The 26106-nt window shown below is 37.9% G+C and overlaps 1 pseudogene; it reads left to right on the plus strand.

Annotated features, from left to right (window-relative positions):
- The first annotated feature begins 14319 nt into the window (after nt 1–14319).
- On the plus strand, nt 14320–14414 carry LOC147918064 (U6 spliceosomal RNA; annotated as a pseudogene).
- The last annotated feature ends 11692 nt before the right edge of the window (nt 14415–26106 follow it).

The following is a 26106-nucleotide window of genomic DNA, read 5'->3' on the forward strand; positions in this document are numbered from 1 at the left end:
AGGAAGTTAACTAGCACAAAAAATCAGGATATTCATGTGGATATACTGAAAAATGTGCCCTAGATTTTGGTATAGTTGGATGGATTAAAGGGTGGTTTTTTTTTTTTTTTTTGTGAGGAAGATCAGCCCTGAGCTAACATCCGTACTAATCCTCCTTTTTTTTGCTGAGGAAGACCGGCTCTGAGCTAACATCTATTGCCAATCCTCCTCCTTTTTTTTTTCCCCAAAGCCCCAGTAGATAGTTGTACGTCATAGTTGCACATCCTTCTAGTTGCTGTACGTGGGCCGCGGCCTCAGCATGGCCGGAGAAGCGGTGCGTCAGTGCGCTCCCGGGATCTGAACCCGGGCCGCCAGTAGCAGAGCGCGCACACTTAACCGCTAAGCCAAGGGTGGTTTTTGAGATTATGAATAAACTGGGACTGTGCCAAAGTGAATAGAGTTTTCTAGGAATATATGGTAGGACTCTGTCTTTAACTCCATCTGATTCATCAGTGGTTGGATAAAGTCATACAAAGCTGGCTTATCTAAATTATAGACAGTGAAATAGGGTTTTATTAGATAGTGTATTATATCAAAAGTTACACAAGAACATGGAATTATAAAACTTCTCAGTGAAAAATAACAAAATAAATTGAATTTAGGTTGAAAAAATACACTAAGATAGCATCAAGACAACCTGCTTTGACAGGTGACCCGTGGAAAAGTTTTTGGAATCTCAGTTGTCCATGAGATCTGTGTGACTGGGTGTGACATTGCTGCTGAAAAGCTTCAGTGAAAAAAAGATCATGGGAGGCAAGCATCTCTCTGAAAACAGCATTAGCTAAACCACATGTAAAGTCAAATGTTCAGTTCTGTGTTCCTTATGTTTATAAGGTCATATACAAACTAGAGCACGCCCTGAGAATACCACTCATGATGTTCCAGAGTCCTTATCACATAGGAACTAGACAAGGGATGACTACAAGAAAAATCTGAAAAACTACTTCAAAATGTTGAAAGATCATGAAAGAGTGAATAGGTTTGCTCTTTCTTGTTCCAGAGGGCAGAAATAATATCAATGGGTACAAATTTTGGTGAGGTGAATCTGGACTCAAATCAGAGAATTTTCAGTTGGTTATTCTAGAAACAATTGAGATAGTTTCCATCAATTCCACAATAAATGCCCTTTCACTGAGAGTGCTCAGACAAATTCTAGATAGATGGTTCTCGTCAGAGATTTCATTAATTAAAACCTGTATGGGTGGAGACCTAGATGAGATGATCTATAAGCTTTCTTCCAATGCCAAGTCCAAACATAGCCTTATTTTCATATCTTCTCTTAGTAAAGGAAGTTGCACAAAATATTGATTAAAATAATAATAGAATTATGGGGAAGGAGAGTAGAGAGAAGAATATTGAATATTCTTCCTAATGTATTGTAAAGAACAAATATTTTCCTAAGAATATAAGGCAAATTTTGGTAGACATTTTGGAAGTTGTTTTGAATTGTTTTAAGCCTAGAATGGAATCCTTTACTCTACCTTAGTACCAAGGTGAAAAGGGAACCAGTAATATATTCCATGGATCATTTTGAAATAGTTCATTGTCATACTGCCTAGTGTGGAAATGATAAAAAACACCTAGTTGTTAGGCTTCCAATTAAGGCATTTTAATCCACAAATAGTAATGCTTAGCATACACAGGGCACTTTATATTTTTGAAGTTCTGCGTTAAGAGTTATTAATTTGTCTTCACAACAACCACGGGAAAGCAATGAGGTTATATCTTTAATCAGCAAAAGAAAAAACTGAGGCTGCAGATATGCAGAGTCACCAAATCTATCATTTTTCAAAAGACTTAAAAGTTTTTTTTTTCTTGGTTGCCTTGATGCTATATTTCCAGACAGCGAATCCAAGGAGCCAAGGAGTCGATGTGATTCATTTGTTAACATTACCCTAAACTTCAAGCCGACTTTTTTTCTGAGTCTCATTCTTTAAACTTAGCTGATAATTTTATGTTGTTGTAGGAACAATACATTTTTTTGATTTGTAACACATTCTACAAAGAAGCTTTAAATTATTATATCTCATTTAACAGACAAAATTAAGCAAATATTCTTAACTACCCTATGCCTCAAACAGTTATTTTTATAAATCCAAGGAAAAAAAATCCAAGCAGGCTTGTTTCCCGTTGGCTGAATAAAGTTGAAGTCTAGATGACATAGTTCTAATAATCTATTACTTGGCCCTCAGAATTACTTTAAATTACTGCATTAGCGCTGACTCATTCAGAATAACATCTGCTGGAAGACCACCAACAGAATCCTAGGGATTTGGTGCAATTGTTACAACGACAATAAACAACAAATTGGCAACCTCCAGGGCTGACAATTTTATTAAAACATAATATTTTTGCAAAAGTTCAGCAGAATCTATACAAGTGATCTCATTTTTTAAAAAAATTCTAGACACCACTCTTGCTTACTTCATATTACTCAGTATTGCCAGGCTCTTTAATTTTTACTCGTCTAATGGAGATAAAATTATATCACATTGAAGCCTTAATTCGCCTTTCATTGGTTACCAATGCGATTCTGAATCTTTTCAAATATTTATTTACCATTTGTGTATACTTTACTGTGAAATACCTATTTATGTCTTTTGCCCATTTTCTGTGTGTTATTTGTCCTTTCTTTATTGATTTGCTGAATTTTTAAATATTTCACAGATAGTAAACTTTTTTGGTTATATATATTACCAATGCTTCTCTAAGTTTACGGTTGGTTGGTTTTTTTTTTAATTTTCTTTATGAAATCTTTTGATAATTATGTTTTTGGGGGTGAGGAATATATGCTAATAATTTATTAAATAACAAAGGCAACTTTTTAGAAAAAAATTTAAGTAGAGTGTTCTGCCTAGTCATTTAAATCATGCCTATCTAGAAGAAAAGCCTTGTTTTTTGCAACACAGTTTACACTGGTAGATAGCAGGTTAACCAAAAAAGTTAAAGTGAGTGATCATAAAACATGATATAATGAGAAGTACAACTGGAAAAAACAGATTTGGGAAGAAATTGAAATGATTTTGGTAAATACAGCTCAAATACAGAATGATGGGAAACAGGTCACTGGCTTCTGCAAGTCAGCCTGTAGTCAGTGTGTTCTGCTAATCATTTCTTTTTTTCTTCTTCTTCTTCTTCTTTTTTTTTTTTTGGTGAGGAAGATTGGCCCTGAGCTGCTTCTATTTTGTATATGGGGCACCACCACAGCATGGCTTGATGAGTGATGTAGGTCGGTGCTGGGGATCCAAACCTGCAAACCCAGGCCGCCAAAGCAGAGCCCGCAAACTTAACCACTATGCTGCCGGGCCCTGCTAATCATTTCTTAATACCAAGGTAGGCAAATGTATCAATCTTGCCCTATATGGTTAGTAGATTTTGTGTTCTTATTTAAGAAATCCTTCTCTACCAGTGGTAATAAAGATATTCTCTTATATTTCCTCTAAAATTTTGAAAGATTTGCTTTTCACAGGTATGTATTTAATCCATCTAGAATATATTTTTGTATATAATGTAACATAGATGCAATTTTATTTTTTTCCAAAGGGATAATCAATTTTCCTAATACAATTTATTGACTGGTCTTTTTTCAATAATCTGCAATGTCACTGCTACATGTGGATATATATGGATTTGTTTCTGGACTCTTCATTATATTTCTTTGACTAATTTTTGTATATTTGTGCAAATACATCACTGGCTTAATTATTACAATTTAATAATAAACCTTGATTTATGGTAGGAATATTCCACTTACCTTAGCCCCCTGTCCCCTTTTGGGAGTGTCTTGGCTGTTCTTAGCACTTTGCCCATACACATTTTAGAATTTACTTCATAAATTTCTAAAATATTTGGTTTGGATTGTGAGTGGAATTCTATTGCCTCTAAGATTAATTTTGAGGAAAACTGCTATCTTAACAACATTAAGCTGTCCTGTCTATGAATGTAGTATATTTCTCAATTTACTTAGATAGTTAGAAAAGTATATTTCAATTCTATATGGAGTCTTTTTTCTGCCTAAAGAATATCTTTTTGTATTTCATTTAGTTCAGGCCTGAATTAATTTTTTCTTTGTCTGAAAATGTCTTTATTTAATTTTCATTTTTGAGGACTATTTTCCTTGGGCATAAAATTTTATGGTAACAGGTATTTTCTTTCAGGGTTTTGAAAAACCATTCCATTGTCTTCTGGCTTTGATTTTTTTCTGTGAGGAAGTCAGCTATTAGGCTTATTGATGCTCATTGGAAGGTGAGTATCTTTTTTCTCTAGCTAGTTATAGGATCTATGGTATGCTTGGGTGTGGTATTTTTAATATTTACCTTGCTTGAACTTTGTAGTACTTTTTGAAATTATGGCTTAATGTCCCTCAACAATTTTAAAATACTGTCACTTATTATCTTCTCAAACAATACTTCAACTTCATTCTCTCCTTCAACTTGTCTGGGACTTTCAATAGATGTAGATTAAACCTTTTAAGTGTATTGACCATATTTGTTACACTCTCTTCTGTTTTTCCCCCTATCCCGTTTCCTCTCTGTGCTTTATCCTGGATATTTTCTATTAACATAATTTTGTTTCTTGATGTTGATTTTCTATTGACACATTGATGTATTTTCTGATATATCCTGGATATATTTCTATATTCTAAATCACTAGTAGTTCCTTTAGTTCTGCCTATTCTGCAGTTAATCTTAGCTATGGAGTTCTTAAGTTCAATTATTACATTTTTCAGTTCTAAAATTTCCATTTTATAGTTTACATTCTCTGCTAAAATTGCTAATCTTGTTTTCTCATTTCTTTGAACATATTAAGCATAGTTATTTTTATATGCCTAGTTAACAACTCCATTACTCAGAATCTCTGTGGATCTACTTCTACGGTCTATTATTTCTCTTAGGTTTCGATTACATTATTTTGCTTAATTATATGCCTGGTTATTATTATTACTTTTTTGTTGCTAAATCCTAATCACTGCATATAAAGAAATATATAGTGATAACATGAGGCTTAGGGTGATATTATCTTCCACCAAAGAAAATTTATTTTTGTTTCTCACAGGTGGCTAAGGGCATTAGTAATCAAGGTTTGCTTTAATTCAAATTTGCTTTAGATCATTTGACACTGGTTTATGTTTTGTTCACCCTTATTTTAAAGCCTAGGAGATTTGCCAGTCCCTCCTTGCTTGGCAGGTTCTGAACTTGAATTTCTTTCCATCTAGCTTTATGTGTCTGTTAAAAGCTCTGCTCAGCTTCTCAGCCTCTTGGCTCTTTGTTCTGGAAATAGCAGACACCCACAGGGGAAAATAGATTCAAATGTAGGTTGATTTCTCTGGGTGTTTATCTTCTTCTGAATTTTAACTTTGTAATTCTTTACTTTCTTGTTATATTTCCAATGAATTCAAACATATTATTTAAAACATTTTGCCCACATTTATTAGTTGTTTTCAGCTGGAAAATTGATCTGAAATATCTGGTCTACCATTATCGGAAGCAGAGCTCCTTTCCACTAATTTTGAAAATTCAATATGTGTTATGTATTATTTCAAAATATTTTGTTTCCAAATCTGACTGGCTATTTTTGGTAGTGTCTTGTTCCTTGCTCACATATCTTGATTTTTCTCTCTCTCTTTCTCTTTTAAACATTTATTCACAATTATTTTATATTCTATAACTAATATTTTCAGAACTCTAAAGACTTAGGAGTTTAAACCTGTGGTTTGTTTCTGCGCATTCTCATAAAGGGTGGACTATTTCTTCATGTACTTAGTAATTTTTTTTTTTTATTATGAACTCATATTTTGTTGAACTTCTTCTGTGGAAATCTTGAGGGCCTAACTTGGGAGTACTTTCCTCCAGAAAGAACTGGTACTTGCTCCTGGTGGGTACTACTGGATGCTATTAAGTTGATACCACTCTAATATAATATTTCAGCTTCAGGTTTCGCTGACTGCGTGGATGGTGTATATTTGAAATTGTGACCTGAATGATACCAGGTCTGTGGGGCCAGTTCTTAGGAGAAACTATTATAATTTGTATGTATGTGTGTGTGTGTGTGTTTTACCTAGAGTCCTAACACAGACAGGTTTCTGATAGGTTTCCATTGCTATTATGCAGATGTTTTCAACATCTTTTTCCTAAATCTGTAGCACCTTTGGGGTCCCAAATTAATGAAGTCCATGTCTCATGAGTCATTTACTGCATTGTAGCTGTGAATGCATGTCCTGGATGTGTTAGGTAAAGAAAAATACATCTAACACATTCAAGAACAGATAAAATAGCATATTAATAGAAACGTAAAATAATTCTTTAAGCCAGGAATAATACTCACCGAGGTCAGGCAGATAATATAAAGGCATGACATTCATAAAAATAAGATAATAAGAGGTGGTGGGCACACTGTCTGAAAGATTCAAATTCAAATTTAAAAAAGAAGATGGCCAAGGAAACATCTTTTGAAAGTACTTGACCCAGAGACTGCCATTTTTGATCTCCATCTGCACCCAACAAATACCTTGATAATATACTGTAAGTAGACTGAAATATGTGCTACTACTTCCTGATGTACAGTGACAACCTCTGCTTTCACATTTATATGTGATCTATAATAGTTTGACTTGCTTAGGCTTATGTATTTAAAACCCTATGCTTGGTGTAGCCTTTGTTCTATTTCTTTTTTTTTTTCCAAAATGCAGAAACATCTTTAGCGTACATTAAAACTAATGGTCATGGAGCAAGGATTTCCTAATCATAGTAAATTGAGGGAGTTTGGATAAAGGATCAGTTCCGTAAATTAGGGATTCCAGAGGCTAAAATTAGCAATATTCATGATTTAGAGAACAAAAGTTACTATTAAAACATTGTGCATAAAACACTTCTACCACTAATCCATATTATATGATGATGAGAGAAATGAGCTGAAATAGAAGATTAATGAAAAAATCAATGGTAATTTCTGTCTTCTTACTAAATAAGAGTCGATTTGTATCACCACTATTAGCATCTAAGTATAAATGGGAATAAGATCAGGTCTAGAGGGAAAAGTTGTGTTGAATTTTATAGCTCAACGTAGGCAAAGTATAGTGCTTAATTCCACAGCTTTCCACTTATGGTGTGACCACACACTATTTTTTTCATATCCAGACTAGATATTCAGCAAACTCTTTCTATATATCAAGAAAAAAATGCTGCAGAAATATATTTCTTATTTAATTTCTACTATTCTTTTAAATGGCAGTTTGCAGAATGCATCTGGGTGTACAGCTAATGACCCATGAGCAATAAGCAGCTGTTTAAGTAAAATGCACTATGAAAAAGCTTTTACCAAACAGCATTTTAATATTTTAAATAGATTTTCCACTGCAGGCTCTTTGTAACTGGATTAGTTCTCTGATGTGTTCTGACAGAGCTGTGGTTAGGGATACTCCATTAACTTTGTCTGTCATCTTATTTTCCCTAGTATCCGGTAGAACACCCTTATATTTCATAATTTGTATTGCTATCAGTGCTGATTTGTAAATGTGCAGATTATAATTAACAGTGGCTACTACTTCTATTAAATGTTAAATCATTCTTGCAGCTTATATTTTCCACAGCAGATGGAGCCCTGTGGTATGCAAATAGACTTTCCTTACATTGTCAGCAATTTTTAACCTACATTTTAGCTTAAAGAATACATTTTTTTCCTGTTTGCTTTATGTTTTCTATAGCATTTAGGTTAATATTTATTTACTGCAGATTCTCTTTCTACCAATAAGAATTTCATGGACTATTACATCCCAGCACTGTGGCTTTGTTTCCCTTCGTTAATAGCTCCTTAATCATCTAGCTTGTGTGTAAGTACAAGAGCTCGTGATGCTGCAGGGTTGCGTAAGAAGCATTTAGTTATATTTTAATATGTACAGCAGAAGCAAAAATGTTGGGTACACCAACGTAGGTTTTAATTTGAAATCCAATCTATGTGCACATTTTTTCCCCCAGAATAAGCAAAAGCATTTAAGGTTTTATATTGTGTGTTAAACATTCTATTAAATGTCATCAGCCGATTCAGGAAAATGTATTGCAAAAATATTAGAGAAGTATAAAATGTGTAAATGTAATAGATGCTTGGGACGTGGAGAGGAATGTAAAAGTCCAACATTCATCAGGTAACCATAAACCACTAAGAAACATTGATAGGAAGTAACATTCTTATGATATATAGTATCTTAAGCATGAACTCTTATTTCTTGTATTTATTGCAGTGCTGTTGTATTAAAAAACACTAATCCAGAATTATTGCAACCTTTCCTAACTGTGGATTCCTAGAGTCTGAATACTTTGGGTGAGGAACAAGTTCTAACTTTCTTAACAATGAAAGGATATATACTCTTTAAAGCCTCTGGAGTCAGAAGGTTGTTTCCTTGACAGGTTTTTAATGGCAAGTTAAGACTGCCGGGGAAACTGTAGAACTCAAAGGCATTAATTGACAAATTAAGCAAAGAGTAATGAAAACTTCGATGTGTTTGAATCATCATTCATTGAACTGTAATTGCCTTAGCAGCAGAAAATTAAATTGTAACAAGTAAGGGTCTTGACACTTCCCGCAATTTCTAAAAAAAGTTTGTGCACGCCATGGAGCACAAACAGCAGTCACATGAAATACTGGATGTGAGTCTTTTTAATTAATTAATTTTATTTATTTATTTTCTGGAATCAGCCATTCAATAAGACATGCAAGGTTATTAGAACGGTCTGATTTTTGGATTCTTTAACATTGAAAAATTTTGGTCTGTAGCAGATGATGTAATTATAAGTAGGGTCACGTTCAAGGTACGGGGCCTGTTGGTTTATGGAAACAATTAGAAATGACTTGCCAATTATATGATCTTCTTCTCCCCCCCGCATTCTGGGGGAGGAAGAAAGATCAGGAATATGCAGGGATAATTATTCAGATTTTGCCTTTATGGATGTCATTTGAGGGTCCAATTGAATGCATATTAGTTTATTTGAGACTGGCCAAAGAATGTAATCTCCAGGTAGCAGGTTTCTTTTCCTTCCAAGAATATCTTTGTCATCATTGTTGTTGTTAAATGGTATGAATACCAGAGGGAGTACAAGATACTCAGAAAGAAAAGCATATCTGTTTTTCTGCGGATATCCTATAGGAGTCAAAACAGAGGACACAAAGGCTTTATAAAATAAAATTTTGGATTAATTGAAAGTTATAGCTATGGAACCCACAAGAACAGGCTGACCACCCTTTCTGTGGGCTTTAGAGACTGTGAATTTCCCGGCAGATAATGCTTCAGCTTTGGGTGGGAAGCTGTGATGAACGTTTGAGTGAGAAAATATGTGTGTGAGTTAGAGCATCTGCTTTCGTTACTTAGTTTTCAAGAGGACATTGCGAGTCAAGGAAACGAGTGGGTTTTATCCTGGAAAGGATCCAGGGGAAACTAGATCTTCTTAAGAAGACAAAGGAAGAGCAGATTTTGGCAGCTCTGAGGAGGGAGCCGTGGGCGAGACTGAGTGGGGTGAGGACAAGCCGTGTTGGTCAGCGGTGAACTCTGCTCATCCTCCCTCAGCAGCACAGAGACCTGTTCAGGGCTCAGGGTTAACCCGCTTAAAATCCTCCCCTTGAAATCCTTCAAAATGAGATGCCCTAAGAGAATGCGTTTGCCTCAGATAGCTGTGCTAGATGGGGATTGCCTGGAAAGAAGGCCTCCACTGGACGTTCACAAAAGCCTGGAAGAAGGAGCATAGTGGGAATGTGAAGAACAAAAAGAAACTGGACTCGGGTGTGGAACAGCAGATTTAAAGTTTAGGGAAGTGTCTCCATAAGGAGACTAAATCTCAGAGTCAAGTTACTTCGTTAACAATTCATAAACCATCTATGTTCAGAAAGAGAGGAGGGGATTTGTATATTCAAATAGTCTATATATTTCTATAACTTGACAAAATAAAACTTGGGACCAAGTGCAATAGGGTTGAATACGGTATGTGTTAATATACATATGAAAATCTGCACAGCGATGGACACAATCAGGCTAGTCTCTATCCCCTCTTCATCCAGGGGTGGAGGCTAACTAAGGCTGGAGGCATAAGGTGGAGTGGAGAAAGGGGGAAATGAGACACTTCTGGATGAACCAGATCAAAGGCCGTTTTGTTTTGTTTGGACTTTTAATGCCTATGACAGGCTCTGGGGACTTCATACTATCAGTATCTTCTTGTATTTGCTAAAGCCAGTGTCCTTTCTGGACATTCTTTCCTTCTCTAGGTATCACTGTATCTTTAGCCGCAACATCTCCACAGCCAGCTTTAGATCTCCTGAGACTCTGCTTACTGTTTCCTGTGAAAACTCTAATACTCAAGATCTGTCATCATGGCCACCATGAAGCTAAAGTATAAAACGGATAAAGAGGAATTCAATATTCTTTCATCCCCATTTTACTGGATCCTTCTTCCTGAAAAGACCTTCCCATCACCTCCCTCAGGGAGCCCAGTTAGAGCTGTCCTCCTCTACATACTTCACTCTTCAACCGTCTTCTTCTTGGCCTCATCTAATTGTACAAGTTCTGTGGCCTGTGCCCTCAGTACCTTGTTAGGTTTATTTAATCTTATTTGGTAAATAAAATTAAGTAAGATGCTATTAACTGATAAAAGTCTTTGGATAACAATTGCCTTTTCGTAGAAGTTTTCATTTACAAGAGCCAAAGGAGGATGCTAGAGACCCTGTGCTAAGACCATTAGGACAGGAGCATCCTTTGTTTCCCTTCCCATCATCAGTTTAACTACTTTGCCTATGAGGAGCTTTGCCTATGAGGAGCTTTGGCCTTCTACTTAAAGTCCGTGCGATTGTGTTAGGCCCCCAAACCAGTGCTTTGTTTTAAAAAAAACAGTGAAATAAATATCAATCTTTTAGCACATCCTCCAAAGCAATGCTTGTTCAGGATCTATGGGCTTATATAAACCTAGTAATAGGCTTAAAAAATAAAAATAGTAAATCTAAGTAAAATTACCCTGTAAGGTAATTTACAAAAAATGTGCACTCTCCTTGACTTCTTAATGTTCCTGGTGTTTTAATTTTTTTATGGATTCTGCTTTTGAAGACCCTGAGTGTATCGCTTATAGACAAACATGTTCTCTGGAAAATTTGACTGAGAAACTCCATGAAAAAATGTTTGTTTCTGGAGTGGGGGCATGCAAAATCTAATAAATTTGCAAAATGCTGTAGATGCTATCTAAATTTTGAGGATTTGCAATGTGCATTATTGTAGTAAAGGCTATGAGAAGGCCTGTAGTGAAAAAGTCTGTTTGGACTTTAACTCAGCATTTCCAGAACGTATAATTCTTACGTGCACAACATTCTGGGGAGCTAGTTTTCCAGTTAACACAATTGTGGAGGATGAGGTGGGCTGTGATACTGTAGACATCTGCTTGTACTCTATTTTAGCAGAAAAGAAGAGGGAAAATGTTGTGTTGGAAGATGATGGAGGCAGCACCAGTAAATATACCCATTTTTAAAAACTCATTCATTTATTCATTAAGAATTTACCAAACACTGATCATGAGAACAAGATTGACTCAGGAGTTGAGGAGCTCCCCTCAAAAATCCTAATCTTTGTCTTGAGGTGCTTATAGGCATGCTAGGAAACACTTCGATAAAAAAAAGTGGTCTAGACTGCACATATGTGACTGAACCCATGATCACTGGGGAGGAGATGTCTTCCAGTGGTTGAGTGTTGACTTCTTGATATATGCAGGGAGTACTGGTTGGTGGTGACTACCACCCCTTCTAAGCCACATTCTGTTAAACAAACAACCAAACAAAAAACACCACATAAGAGATCTTTCGTTCTGTTAAGGCTTTGAGTTGGAAGTAATATTTCCTTTCTCTGATACTGAGGAGAGAGCAGAGGGCTTGGACTCAGAGGACCTTAGTTTGAATCCTGCCTCCATCTTTCATAGCCTTGTGGTTGGAAACATCTCTGATATTGCCGAGGGACAGACACTGAGGATTCAGTTATTAATGGTTTCCTGGAGTGAATCTGGGAGGATGTGATGAGAACAATTGTGTCCTTCATAACATGAAAAATTCTGTACAAATGTTAGGTATTGTTTTGTTATTCTTGCTTTTATTATTCTTGGACCAATCAAAATAATTAATCAATATGTAAGGCATTGTCTTAAATGCTTCCCATTTATTTTCTCTCTTACCTAAACAACTCTAAGTGTGAGATACTATAACTATTCCATTTTACAGTTGAGAAACTTAGGCTTACAGAATTTAAATCATGAGTTTAAGTGAAATATCTGTAAGTTTTTAGTGTTCTAGATCTTTGATATGTTCAGCAACTTTGGAATTCATTCTTTCATTCAACTAATATTATTGAGCACCTACTATGTGCTGTGTATTCTTTCAAGTTCTGGGTATACAGTAGTGAACAAATGGACTAAAATTTCTGTCCTTATGGAATTTAAATTCTAGTGAGGGAGAGAGACAATAAACATAATAAACATGTAAACTATGTAGAATGTTAGAAGGTGATCAGTGGTATGGAAGAAAAATAGAATAGGACATCGGGTAAGTGGGAATGTGGGGAGAGGGGGTGAAATATAATTTTAAATACATTGGACAGGGTTGCCTGTTGAGAAGGTGACTGTTAAGCTAAGATTTGAAGGAGGCGAGGGAATGAGTCATGTGGATATCAGAGAAATGAGTGTTTTGTTCAGAGAGAACAAATAGTGCAAAGGTCCTGAGGGGGGAATATGTTGGGCATGTTTGATAAACTGTGTGGCCAGTGGAACTGGAGTAAAGTGAGCAAGGGAGAGCATAAGAAATGGATCAGAGAGACCAGATTGTAGAGACCCATAGACCACTGCCAGCGCTCTGGCTTGCGCTATTCGTAGAATGGGAGACATGGAGGATTTTGAGCAGAGGGGTGACGTGATCTGATGTATATTTTAAAAGGATCGCTTTGGCCATTTTGTTGAGAATACACTGTACGGTTTAAAAGTGGAAGCAGGGAAATCAAAAACCGCTTATTCCTGGTACAGAATGAAGTGAATTAGAACATGCTTCCAAATCTCATTTAGCGTACATTAAACTCGGTTAGTTCATTTTCCATATAGCAAAAGGAGTAAGTTGGGGAGCCTGTTTGAACACCTATTTATCTTGGCCAAATACTTTCTTCTAGCATCTTGAAGTCGTTTATTTGGCCATGTTGGTGCTATAACTAAAATGAGTTTTTCTATAATAGTGACATAAATCCTGGAATTCCAATAGGAGATTGGATTAAATTGGACTTTTTTTTGGTAGGTGGTATATTCCAACTACTTCTTATCACAACCAGTATAATTTCCAGTATAGACTGGGTAGTGATTTGAAAACACAATCTATCCAGGTTCCATCTGATGGTAGAATATAGATTAGTAGTGGAATATCATTAGAAGCCACATCCAACTATGCAGAATAGGATCAGAGCCATGATCTTTTGAAAACAAGGCATAGAAAACTGACACAATGGGAATCTGAATTGGTTTTGAATAATTGTTGACATTATTAGCCAATCCCTAACCTTCAGATCCACACAACTGAACTTGGATGAGGAATTTGATGCTGTTGCTCTTATTGAGCTGATAGAACTGGAAATCACATATACGGTAGTAAGCTCATTCATAGATATTCAAGTAACTTTATGGACCATGCTTGGGTTAATGATAGGGCATAAATGCCATTAAAGCAGAATACTATTAATTAATTCACTGGTGACATGCATTAGTGATACCTGAAAAGTTATACAGTAGTGGAGACTTTTGTCATTTTAGCTGGTCCCTCTATTAAGATTTGTAGGTGTTTTATATGAACTAGTGATTCTCTCATTCACCCTCAGCGAATGACTCAGATCCCTTTAACCTACCAGGAGACACGCCCGAGAAGGCTTTCTGTTAATGGAACACGATTGCCTTGTTTTCTTTCAAAATGCAATACAGTTATTTTGGAATTACAAGTCTACTGTGTGAATAAGAAACATCCTCAGTTGAAAAACAGATTGCACAGTTTATTGGAAATATTAATTATATTTTCTTTATTTACCCAAGGGTTCATGATTGGGAGTGGAAGTGCAACAAAGAGAGGAGACTTTTCAAGAAAGTATTGGATTATTCTGAAGTCCTTCCCCTTCATATCTGATTTACCTCTTGCCAAAAATTGACCAATGGCTTCATGGGAGATATGCTCAGACAATGACAGTCAATTACCTGTTAGAAATATCTGTGGTGCTCACTTTGAAGCACTTTGTAGCTCACTTTGAAGCTCACTTTGTATGCTAAAAAATTAGAATGATAAAGATTAGCATGGAGTGCAAGGATGACACAAAAATTTGTGAAGTATTCTATGTTTTTAAACTAAACTTATTGTGGAAATCATTTCATGATATATACATATATCAAATCATTAAGTTGTACACCTTAAACTTATACAATGTTATATGTCAATTATATCTCAATAAAAGCAGAAGAAAAAAAGAAATATTTATGTTTGGAGGGAGGGCCAAAGGGACAGGTAAGGTAGTCCTATCTTTTGAGACTGTAGTCAGGAATTCAGCAAGAAATTGAAAATGCAAAATGCTGTATTAAGCGCATGTGTTCAGTTACCCGAAATCCAGCATCATTTTAAAACAAAGTGGTTAAGAGGGTATAAATGTTAGTATTCCATCGCCATCCCTGCCACCACAAATCTACAGCCTACTATTTTCCTACCATACGTTTCCTAATGATGCTTCTGTTGATAGAAAGCCCCAGTCATTTTTTATTAATGGATGCTGTGACTTCTTCCCACTCTCTTTCCATTGGCACAGCATTTACTGATTAAGGATGCTGGGTGAGTCAGAATATTCCTTGCATAATGATTGGTTACTTGGAATGGGTACCAGTTCTTCCTTTGTGATAAAGAACAGTGTATATAAATAAGGGTAAGAGATTTTCTTGATGTTCAAGGTCTTTGGTCTCTGAGTTACAGACTATAAATTTCCTGGGCCACTTCTAGATGCAGAACTTCCACTGAAGTCAACAGAAGTTTTGTAAAAAAATTAATGGCAGGAAAATGCACTATTATTATTTATTATTATTTCTTTTTGACTGCTCTGAAGGTAATTTGGTGCATAAAGTATTGAAGAAGTTTTGAGGTTTTCCAATGACTCATTTTCATGCAAATGTTTATCACATTTCCGGGTATTGTTTTCCTCCATCATATATATTTCCATTTTCCATGGGTAAATCAACATCTTCATCCGTATTGCACATTCAGCGGCTGTAAATTCAGCCTGTATTCTCATTAAATGTTACGAATATGTGATTTTCATTTATGATTTTAGTGGGTGTTTCTGAAATTTCCCGGCAGCATCTGGCCAGGAAATAGTGTCTGTGAATCAGAATTACTACACCTAATTTTATTTTTTTCTGTGTACTCATTTTTCTATTCCTTTCCTAGCAAACGGGAGGCAATTTGGATTCTTTTCTATCCTAATTCTCAGAGACCCCCCGCCCCCATGTACAGACTGTGGGTTTGATTTTGCTCTTCCTGTGATGCATAGTTCAGGGCACAATGGAAGCAAATCTGGAGTCTCCTCCCCTTCCTTGCTGTCAACACTCACCTGGAAGCCACCACCATGGTTTAATCAGACCAGTGCAAGCGCCTCTGAAGAGGTTTTTCGTTATGTTTGGCTTCAGTCCCTTCTAATCTCTTGATGCTGCTGTTAGAATGATCGTTTAAAATGCAGAGATGATTCTGCCTCTCCCTGCTTAAGCGCTTCTTATTGTTCTTAGGATAGAGACCAAATGCTGGAACATAGCTGTGGAACATAGCTGTGGAACTCTACATACTCTGCTCCCTACTTGCCCCTCCAGACAATTGTCCCCCCCTCTCCCTCACCCTATGCTCTAACCACAGGGACCTGGGGTCAGATCCCACATCATCATTTTCTTTCAGCTCCAGGCCTTTATGCATGTTCTTGCCTTTTCTTGGACCGCTATTCCACTCCACATGCTCCTGAATACATCCTACTCATCCTCCAGGTCTCACCTTAAACTCCCCTCTTCTGAGCAGCCAGTCCTACTGCCATCGATGGGCTCTACATCCCCCCAGGATCCTGCCCTTGACCTTCCAAAGCGGCCCTCGCACCTGTGACTTTTTATTTAATGTCTATCTTCCCCACTGGATTGCTACCTTTGTGAGGCCGGACACCACATCTGTGTTGTTTATTGCTCTATCCCCAGCACCTCGCACATAAAAGGTGTTTGGGCACCTCGTAGGTATGTAATAAATATCTGGTGACTTCACATTAGTCCTAATTCCACTGCTCAGTTACTCTTCTCCACTGCTATCTTTGGATCTGTGTTCATCTCTTTCCAAGTAGACAGTGGGGGTGGGATACCCTTCTTTTGAGATTGCACAGATACCAGTCGTTCTTTATCTTTCTTCTCTGGGGCTACTTACCGATGCTAATTTTCACCCTAAGAGCTCACTCCTCTTTGGAGTGACTGAAACATCCACATGTGAGCGGGAGATCATTAGCCTGGGAGATGGGAGGCTTGAGTTTGAATTTGCCTATGACATTAGCTGGGCTTTTAATCGTGGGTAAGTTGCTTAATCTCTCTGGTCATTAGTCTTCTAGGCCACGAAATGTGATGAACAGAGTAGACTGAATCTACAGGCTCGTCTGTGATGCTCAGAGACATTTTGTGCACTTTAGGGAAGAGTTAGCCCACTCTCCTGGAGTACAAAATGGAAAATGATTGAAATTCAGCATATATTCCTAGAGGAAATGTTAGATTTTGACCTGGAGAGGGCTGAGGATAGGCTATCTGTTTCCTACAAGATGCGCCCTCCTTCTCCCCATTCCTCTGTGACTTACAGCAGCCCTGGGCAGTGGCTCAAAGAGAGAGCTGATGGTGAACACACATGAAATATTCTCTCACAGGGATTAGTGGCAAGCTAGGATAGTGTAGGGCCACATGGTTGAGGTTGTTTGTGTGTGTCTGGGGGTGGGGACGGGCAGAGGCAGTTGGGATGATTGTTATTGCCTGCCATCTAATCATAATATCTTTATTTGTATAATAGCCACATTGCTAAAGAGTGTTTAATGTATAATTAGTGACAGAGCATAGGATTTAGACTGACCAGGGTTTAAATTCCAGCTCCTTCACTTCGGTGTGTGTGTGTATGTGTGTGTGTGTGAGAGAGAGAGAAACAGATCAATCCAAGGCAATTAATTTGATTTCTATGAGTCTCAGTTTCCTCCTTTACACATTTATGGTAGTAGCTAGGTCATAGATTTGTTTAAGGATTTTAAAAGAAAATACTTATAAGATGGGCTATTTGTGTCTATTTAGAATGCCTTCCCTCTTCTGATAATGGCTCCTCCTATTTAGATCATGTCTGTGATGTGAGGGGCTGCCAATCAAGTAGGAACTGGTTGCTCTACAGAAGCCCACCTCCACACTCCTCAGAGCAAGGGACCTGCAGATGAACTGAGCCTGGCCAATCAGAGCATAGCCTTGGATCTTTGAAGTTGAGGCTAGAGTGAGGCTTTCTGGCAGCGAAGGTGAGAAAATGCAGATTAAGAAGCTTCTGACAGCTGGGGTCCTAGCTTCTCAGAGAATGCTGATTGGCAGTAGGAGAAGACATGGATAAAGGTGAGGTAACGACTGGAAGGATCCTGGTACCATCAAATCTTTGGTTCTAGTCGTTACCAATTACACTCTTATTCTTCTTTGTCATATGAGTCAGTAAATTTGCCTTTTTGCCTAAGCCACTTCAAATTGCATGCCAGTAATTTACATATCAAAGAGTCAGGACTAATAGAGTAGCATATTGCAGATCCTGAGGGGAACTTAGTTCTCTTCTTCACACAAATATGATCTTATTTTGTGTTTCCTCTAAGGATAGGCCCAGGCATCATGGGTTGAAAAAATTAAGAGTTTCTATATTCTGAATTCCAAGTTTTTAATAAATCAGTGATCTCCTTTTACTTTCCCCACAGATTTAACTACTAATCCAAACAATATATTTATACTTTAAAAATATAACAGGTGTGGATACTTAAAGATGCTAATGTATACTGTTGCCAGAGTGTAGCTTTCACACAATATTTCTAAGTGGTGATTCTGTAATAAGTATCCAAAAGTTTTGTTTATACTCTTCCACTCATCAGTTCTACTTCTAGTACTCTATCCTATGGAAACAAGCCTGGATGTGAACAATGATATATGTGCAAATTTATTTATTGGAGTTTAATTTGTAAGAATGAAAAATGAAACAATTTAATGAAGGTCCAAATCTTAGGAGTTATATAAATTCCATGCAGCTTTTTAAATAATTTTTAGAATATTTGATGACATAAGAAAACCCTGATGATATGTTTTTCAGTGAAAAATAAAGAGGCTGTAAAATAGTACATACAACATAATTTTGATTTGTAATACACACACACATACACACACACACAAAAATAATATGTGTGTGTTCAGAGCTATATAGCAAAAATACCAACAATGGCTTTTCTCTTTGTTATTAGTGCCATTGCGTCTGTTCCAACTCCTAGCGGCGCTGTGTCTAGCCGAGCAGAACCCTGCCTGGTCATTTGCACCATCCTCTCACCTTCTGGTGCTATATCAGACAACGCTTCACTGCTATTTGTAGGGTTTTTATGGCCAATTTTTTCAGAAGTTTGTGGCCAGGTCCTTCCTAGTCTGTTTAGTCTGGAAGCTCCACTAAAACCTGTCCACCATGGGTGACCCTGCTGCTGGTGTTTGAAATACTGATGGCATAGTTTTCAGCGTCACAGCAACACCAGCCACTGCAGTATGACAATCGACAGACAGGTGGTCTGGGAAATGAACTCAGGCCACGGAAATGGGAGAGCACCGAATCTTAACCACTAGACTACCAGGGCTGGTGGTTCTTCCCTAGGCAATTGGATTATTGGTGTATGGAAGAGATTGTGATTGACTACCCAGCATCCATCCCATTATCCATCCTACCTCCACATCGTGTGCAGCAGCCGAGCAATTTGCTGAGGTTGACCTTCACCTTGAGTTCTGCAGGTGGTCCATCACTGAGTGAGGTCAATTAGCATGATCCCATCCCTTTAGTTATGGTTATTAGGTTAGAAGTGGACACATAATCCAGGGCAGAGCCATTTAGTGCAAAGCTTCATTTTGGCATTAATGTCTGGTTCAGAGGTAGGCATACGATTTCATTTGATTTAATCAGAACGAGTTGAAAGACTTTTATTAAACCTTTTGGAAGGGAGATACCCATTCTCTCTCCCTGACCCTGGATGAGGAAACACGGAGTCCTAGGAGATGTTGGAAGAAATTTTGTGCCCATAGGGGAAGGCTGGCCTTAAGGTGAACAGACACACAGAACAAAGAGCAGAGGTGGAATGAGACCTTGTATCTGGTGGCATTGTCACATCTCTGAATCAAAACAGCACTAAAGTCAGCCCTAATTTTAGAATGAGCTAACATTTACCTAATTATTTAGGCTGGATGGCATTGAGATTTTTATTACATGAAAATAAAACAGATCAAACTTAAATAAAGTGGTTTTCATTTTATTCTTTATGCTTTCCAGTATTTTTAAGGGATTTTCTGCACTGAACACGTATTGCTTTTATAATTAGAAAAGATTATTTATTTTTAAAAAATTACTATTAGCTAAAAACTGAGACCAACAAAGACCCATTGTCAGTGTGTATTCTCTCCTTACTCACTCTCCCCCTTCTTCTGAACCTCCTTCAATTCTCTTCCCCAAATTCCCACCAGAGCCCGAGAAGCCAACAAAATGTCAAAATTTTGTCACTCCATTAATTAGGAGACTTGAATTGGGTGAGGCGCAACCTACATTCTGTGAAATTGATTGGCAAGTGACTGGCAGAGCTACCCTCTAGCTAACGGGGTAATGGCAGAGATGGGATTGATTACCACTGTTTATCACCATGTGGCTCATTCTAACATATAGAAACCTGGGAGGATTCACAGAGACACTGGTGATTGTATGCTGACTGAAGAAGCTCCAAAGCCGGGGTCTAGAGCTCCCTTGCCTAATTCCGTGTGGTCAAAAGAAGAGACCCCATGAGCAATGTGAATCACAAAAGCTAGAAGTAAATTTAAACTAGGTACATATTCACATCTAATGACTAACAGTCATATTACATTGGTTAGAACATAAGGAATAATGCATTGGAGAGAGGGTACTTTTTGAGGGAGGTGAGACTTCGGCAAATAGTGAGGGTAGAGAGAAGCAGTCCAGAATTCTCTCGAGAAGAGAGATTCAGAATGGAACTGGAGAGGAACAGGGGAACCAGTGGCCAAGCATCTTTAAGATATCAAGTGGCCAGCTGTAATAAATACTGCTTTGAGAAAGAAGAATGCTCGCTAGCAGAATCTGTCTAATGATGGCACCCTTACCTCTATTTCCCCACACCCCGTTGCTCCCGGTTCCCGATTATATACAATGTGGGACTGCCATTAACTACATGTGAAATCTTTGGCCACCCACTTTACCTCTCAGTGCTTGAGTTTTCTCATCTGTAAAAGAGCTGAGAGTTGGACCGAGTACTTCTAAGGACTCTGCCTACTTTAAAATGCTACAGTTCTACAATTGGTCCATCCATCTGTCTGTCTGCACAAATCAGCCAATGAGGAGAGCCTAGGAAGCCTGTGCGCTCTGGAGCGCAGTGTTGACTCCCCGCTGCTGAGGAAGGCCTCCTCCGGAGTGGTGCTCTCGGAGAGGCAGGGGATTTTTGAAGTCGGCGCTGCTCTCTTGCAGTTGTTCTACAGAGGGGGAAAAAACCTGGGTTTTAAAGAAGCAAATGGTCGTGTTTTTTTAAAACAAAATTAACTCACAGCTGTAAGCAGCACAATGAAAGCACATTTTAAAATAATCAGATGCTTTTGGGGCCTCCTTCTGCTGCCAGAACAACTTCAGTCCGAACTGCTGCCGGCTGCCTGTCAAGGTTGCAGCCTCAGGCGCCAACTCTCCGGGGGTGAAGTGGGGGCTAAAGCTGTTGGCGTCAGGAAAGAGGCCGAAAGGTTTATGACCTCGGGGACCCTAAAGGCCTCAGCTGTTTGTTTGCTTGTTCTGTGCTAATTAGGATGCATTATATATTTTTGAAAGGCATCTGACAGATAATGGGTTGTTTTTAAAGGGTCATTTCATTAAACACTTTTAAAAAATGTTCAGTGATCTTTTAAATTCCTTTTAATCAACTCATCTTTATTTTATAACAGTAATAAAATGTGAGCGCATGCAGTGGCTGATAGGTGCTTGAGATAACCAGGGTCTAAAACCATGCTAGTTTCTGAATTTCCACCTACACTCAGTACATTGATTTTTAGGTGAGGATGCTATATATTCAGAGGGCTGTTTAAAATACTCTACTCCAGTGTGATGTATCTGCATGTGAATTTCTGCATGTTGTTCAGGTTGCTGGGTTGACCTTAGAGGAAAGGACATAATGGAGTTGACTATTTTGAGAAAAGCCTAATCAAATACTTAACACATGGGAGAGGCCAATTTTGTCTAAGAGAACTAAGATTCTCCATCATGAGGGGCTGAGGCCGGGAATTACCTTGATCACTGGGGCTGGGCACAGGGACTTATAGTCAGGTGACCTCAGGGCAGATCCCTTCTGGGCCACCTGTTAAAGGTGTGACCTTGAGCAAGGCCCTGCATCTCCCAGATTTCTTGCCTGCACAGCAGAGAGACTAATCGCCACCATACCTAGTGTCATGAGGACCACATGGGAGTACGTGTATATAGTGGGCATACCGTCTGCTCATATCAGGAGTCCAGCTTGACAAACATTTATTGAGCATCCACTATGTTTTCAATAAATGTTTTGTTTTATTTCTTTTAAAACACAGATTTAGCTATCAAATCTCAGAGGGTGAATGGCTTTAACAACTGAAGATTGGAAAAATAGACGTAGGAAAAATGAAAAGCAATACTGGGTAGAAAAAAGAATGGGCCTTTTCACCTCAAAAGTGAAAGTATCACTAAATTCAAAAAACGTCTTTATATAAATTTAGGGATGCTCTCTATTTAGCAGGGCTTAAAGGAAAACTAGGAAAAAAACTTGAAAAAGGTCTAACCTAGTGAGATTGCTGTTCTCCAAGTCAACCATGTATTTACATCACAGTCAGAATCCTGGCTATGATTGAAAGACAATTCATTTGTTTTCATTATTGTAATTAGTAATGATGATGCTATCTTAACTTTGGATTTTGAAGATAGCCATACTATTATTGTCATAATTAAGCGTATTGGGTAGAACCACATCATGTTAAGGCCTTAGCCTGTCTTTCTTTAATCTGACAATTATAACAGCAGTGATATAATTATTAAGCACAAGCACTGATAAAAATAATGTCAAACACTGTTCTAAGCTCTGTACATATAATAACTCATTAATACTCACAACAACCCTTGTGGTAGTTACTGTTTCTTGTCCTCTTTTACAAATGAGGAGACTGAGGCACAGAGAGGTTAAATAACTCGTCTAAGGTCACACAGCTTAATGTTAGAGCCAGAATTTGAAGAAAGGCAGGTGGCTCCAGAGTCTGCACTTAACCCACTTATTATACAGTCATTTTCTTAACTCTGAGTTAAGCATTGTCACATGCTATCTTGAAACGTAATATGCAGTCTTAATACCTAAAATCTGGACTGTATATTATAGTTTGGAACAAATATTTTTCTTGAAGTTTTCTGTGTTGTTTGCGATTGGTATCTAGAGGAAGGTATATTTAGGAATTTAATATATTCTTCCATTAAGCATATGGGCTTTCAGGCACAATATTTTTTATTTTGATGTGGCTGTTTGGTTTCTTTGTAAGTTGGAGGGAAGTCCATCATGTTGCAACATGTCAGCCAATCATAAGTCAAAAAGCCTTATCTGTGAATATATCTGCTATATTGTGAGCACTGTACAAGGTGCAATTTCAAGAGAATAACAAGAATCTCTCTTTGACAAATATTCATTCCTGTTTTCTAGAAGCTCAAGGGTTAATGAATCATGTCACCTAAATACCAAAGGAACAAAGAAACAGAAGAGCAGGGAAAATATGCCGATATATAGCATAAGTATAATCCATTGAACCATTCTATTCCTAAATATTTTCAAATCCATTTCCCCTGTCCGGACTCAGATCCTTATCATTTGCTCCTACAGCATTGTAATAGCCTCCGACTTGGTCTCTCTTGCCCCAGTATCTTTCCTTCCATCCTGTTTTATGCAGCCTTTCCAGATGACCTTGCTGAAACAGAAAACTGACCCCACTTCTGTTCTGTTGAGAACCCTCCCCTGACTCTTCACCACCACGTAATAAAGCTTGAACTCCTCAGGATGACATCAGGCCCTCCGCAAATACTCTGCCTAGTTTTCCAGCCTCTTCCTCCCTGATGCACTGTGCCCTTCATGCTTTGCTCTTTCAGGCGTGTGGAATGCCTTTTCTGCTGAGAGAAGCCCAGGTTCTTTCAGACTGAGTTTAACCATCACCTCATTGGAGAATCCTCTTTTGACCACCTCCTTACTTGTCCCTTACTCAGAAAAAATTCTCTCCCCTCTGCACTCCCTTAACACTTTATACAGGCCTTAATCAGAGCCTTTCTTGGGGTGGTTGATAATTTTTGACTACATGTCAATCTTCCTCACCAGAGGGAGGGTCTGTAAGGTAAGGATTGTGTCTTTGTCCTCTATCTGCAGTATCTAACACAGTGCCTGGCACAGAAAAAGTGTTCAATAAATGGTTGTGGATTGAGGAATGAGGGGATAAATGAATGGTGGAGCAAATCCTATGGCTCAAATAAAAGGAGAATTTTGGAAGTTTTGTCTGTTTCTTTAATAAACCCACTAAAATATCAATTCAGTTGGTGTAGAGAATATTACATGGAGTAGATGGCACAAAATCTGAGGTCTAGTCCCAGATTGTCACTAATTAGCCCCGTGGCCTTGGACAGACCATTTAACCTACCAGTGCCTCAGTGTCTTCACCCAGAAGATAAGGATACAGATATCTAAAATCCCCAAGGTTGCCATAGAATCAAATAAAACGGTCAAAATGCTTGAAAAATACAAATGATAGAACATTTCAGCAAAGCTTCTCATGACCAGAGCTCTTCTATCTAATTCTATGGCAGGGAGGCGTAACATATATATGTCTCTCTGCTTATCATCTCCTGGTCATCTGCTTGTCCCCCCTTTAATTGCTCTGGGTCATCGAAGTGGTTCTAAAGGGTTATTTTTGGTAGGTCAGTATGCTCACAAGCAGAGCCTAGAATTGCAAAGGATTCTTAGAAAATATAGTACGCATTCAGTACAAAAAGAGCATGCCTGTATTAGACCATCAAAAGTCAAAGCCATAATTTGAAATGATGAACGTATCCATTTTAAGTTACACATTACTTTGCATAGTTAATATCACAGTAATTAGTCATAGTTCCTATAATTTATTGAAAAAGATGCTCATCCCCTCTGGTGTACTACAGTGATGAATGTTGGGAGAGCAACTTTGGAAGCTGGAATCAAGAAAATGAGTAACAGTTGGAGAATTAGTATGTAAATCAATAATACCCTTTCTTCTTCATTTTGAAACTGGGATTTTCAGGACACACGACGAAATCAGAGAGCTCCTGCAAGTTAGAGCTGTCACCGCACCCCACAGAACTAGGCAGGCCACTTCAGCTGTAGGAAATGTTTAAAATCCTCTCAAACATTTGAGTAAATCTCTAGTAAATATTTAAACTCTGTATAACTAGTCCCAAATAAATTAAGCTGATTTTATGCAGTCTCTCTAATTAGAAGGGCACAGCATTTGTTGAAACGTGATTAGTATTATTCATTAAGCAAAAAATTCTCATTTGTATCTTATTATCACTATTCTGCATAAACCAACACAATTTGTCATGAACTCCCTCATTTGCTGTATCCTCAAAAAGCAGATTATGCTTATTTTTCATTTGGACAGTGGAAAATCAAGCCAGGTGTTTGGCAGCACCAGAGTGTTCAGGTGTAACTGTGCCAGTGATGGAACATTACGAGCAGCGTGGATGAAGAATGAGGCATGGAGAATCCTGGGACTGAGGTGCCTTGAGGCCCATCCCTTCTGAGTGCCCCTGCTGATGAGACAGGTGTTGCACCGGGCTGCTGGGAGAGGAGCAGGAGACAGAAAAGAAACTTTAGTGTAATGTCAGATCTTTCCCCTCCTATCAGAACCTGAATGAAAACGCTTGCTCAAATGCCTGCTGCATTTGAGCTATGGGCATGTGCCATGTAAGACCTCCACAGCAGTACGTTTGTTTAAAACATTTCCAAAGCATAAAAATTCAGCTCTGTGATTTGTCTAGAACTGTCTGTCTGTCTAGACACATAAGACACTGTACATATTTAGCTTTTTAGACTTACAGATATTGACAGATAAGACAAAGACTGTGTTATATTATTTGGAGGAAAGGAGATTGTGGGATGCATTTCCTCCCCTGCAATCTATTCATTTGTCTTTAAAATCTTCTTTGTTCTCTAGCTCAGGTTAGAGACTCCATTAGGGCTTGTGACTGTAGCTGCTTTATGATTCTGGCAGAAATAGGGACATGAATGTGGTAGGGTCTATAAAATAGTGGCACAATGATGGGAAATTATTTGTTTAAGGTAGCAGTGTGCTGAAATATGCTACTTCAAATCCTGTCTATTCCTTTGGAACTGTAGAGCTCTGGAGGACTGGATACTAACTATTTGGCCTATATGTCATTTCTCCTTTTTGTCTCTCTATACCCCTTTGTTACGTGACTATCGTCTCTTGTTTTTGTAAACACTCTGCCTTTCCCAGGCCTTTCTCCCCACCGCTCCTGATGTGGTTGATTTTCTGAGAGACCAGTCATGTGGGATAGTGTGCAAAAAATATCCAACAAGACAATATTGGAGAGAATGGGTATATTTATCTAAAAAAATACACAGCAAAGGGGTGAGCTTACAAATGTCAGTAAGTTGCTGAAGGCCAGATAAGCCCTATATGGAGTGGCTACAAAAGTGGC

Source organism: Ceratotherium simum, chromosome 2 (genome assembly GCF_057802395.1).
Source record: "Ceratotherium simum simum isolate JZ-2026a chromosome 2, ASM5780239v1, whole genome shotgun sequence".
Lineage (NCBI taxonomy): Eukaryota > Metazoa > Chordata > Mammalia > Perissodactyla > Rhinocerotidae > Ceratotherium > Ceratotherium simum.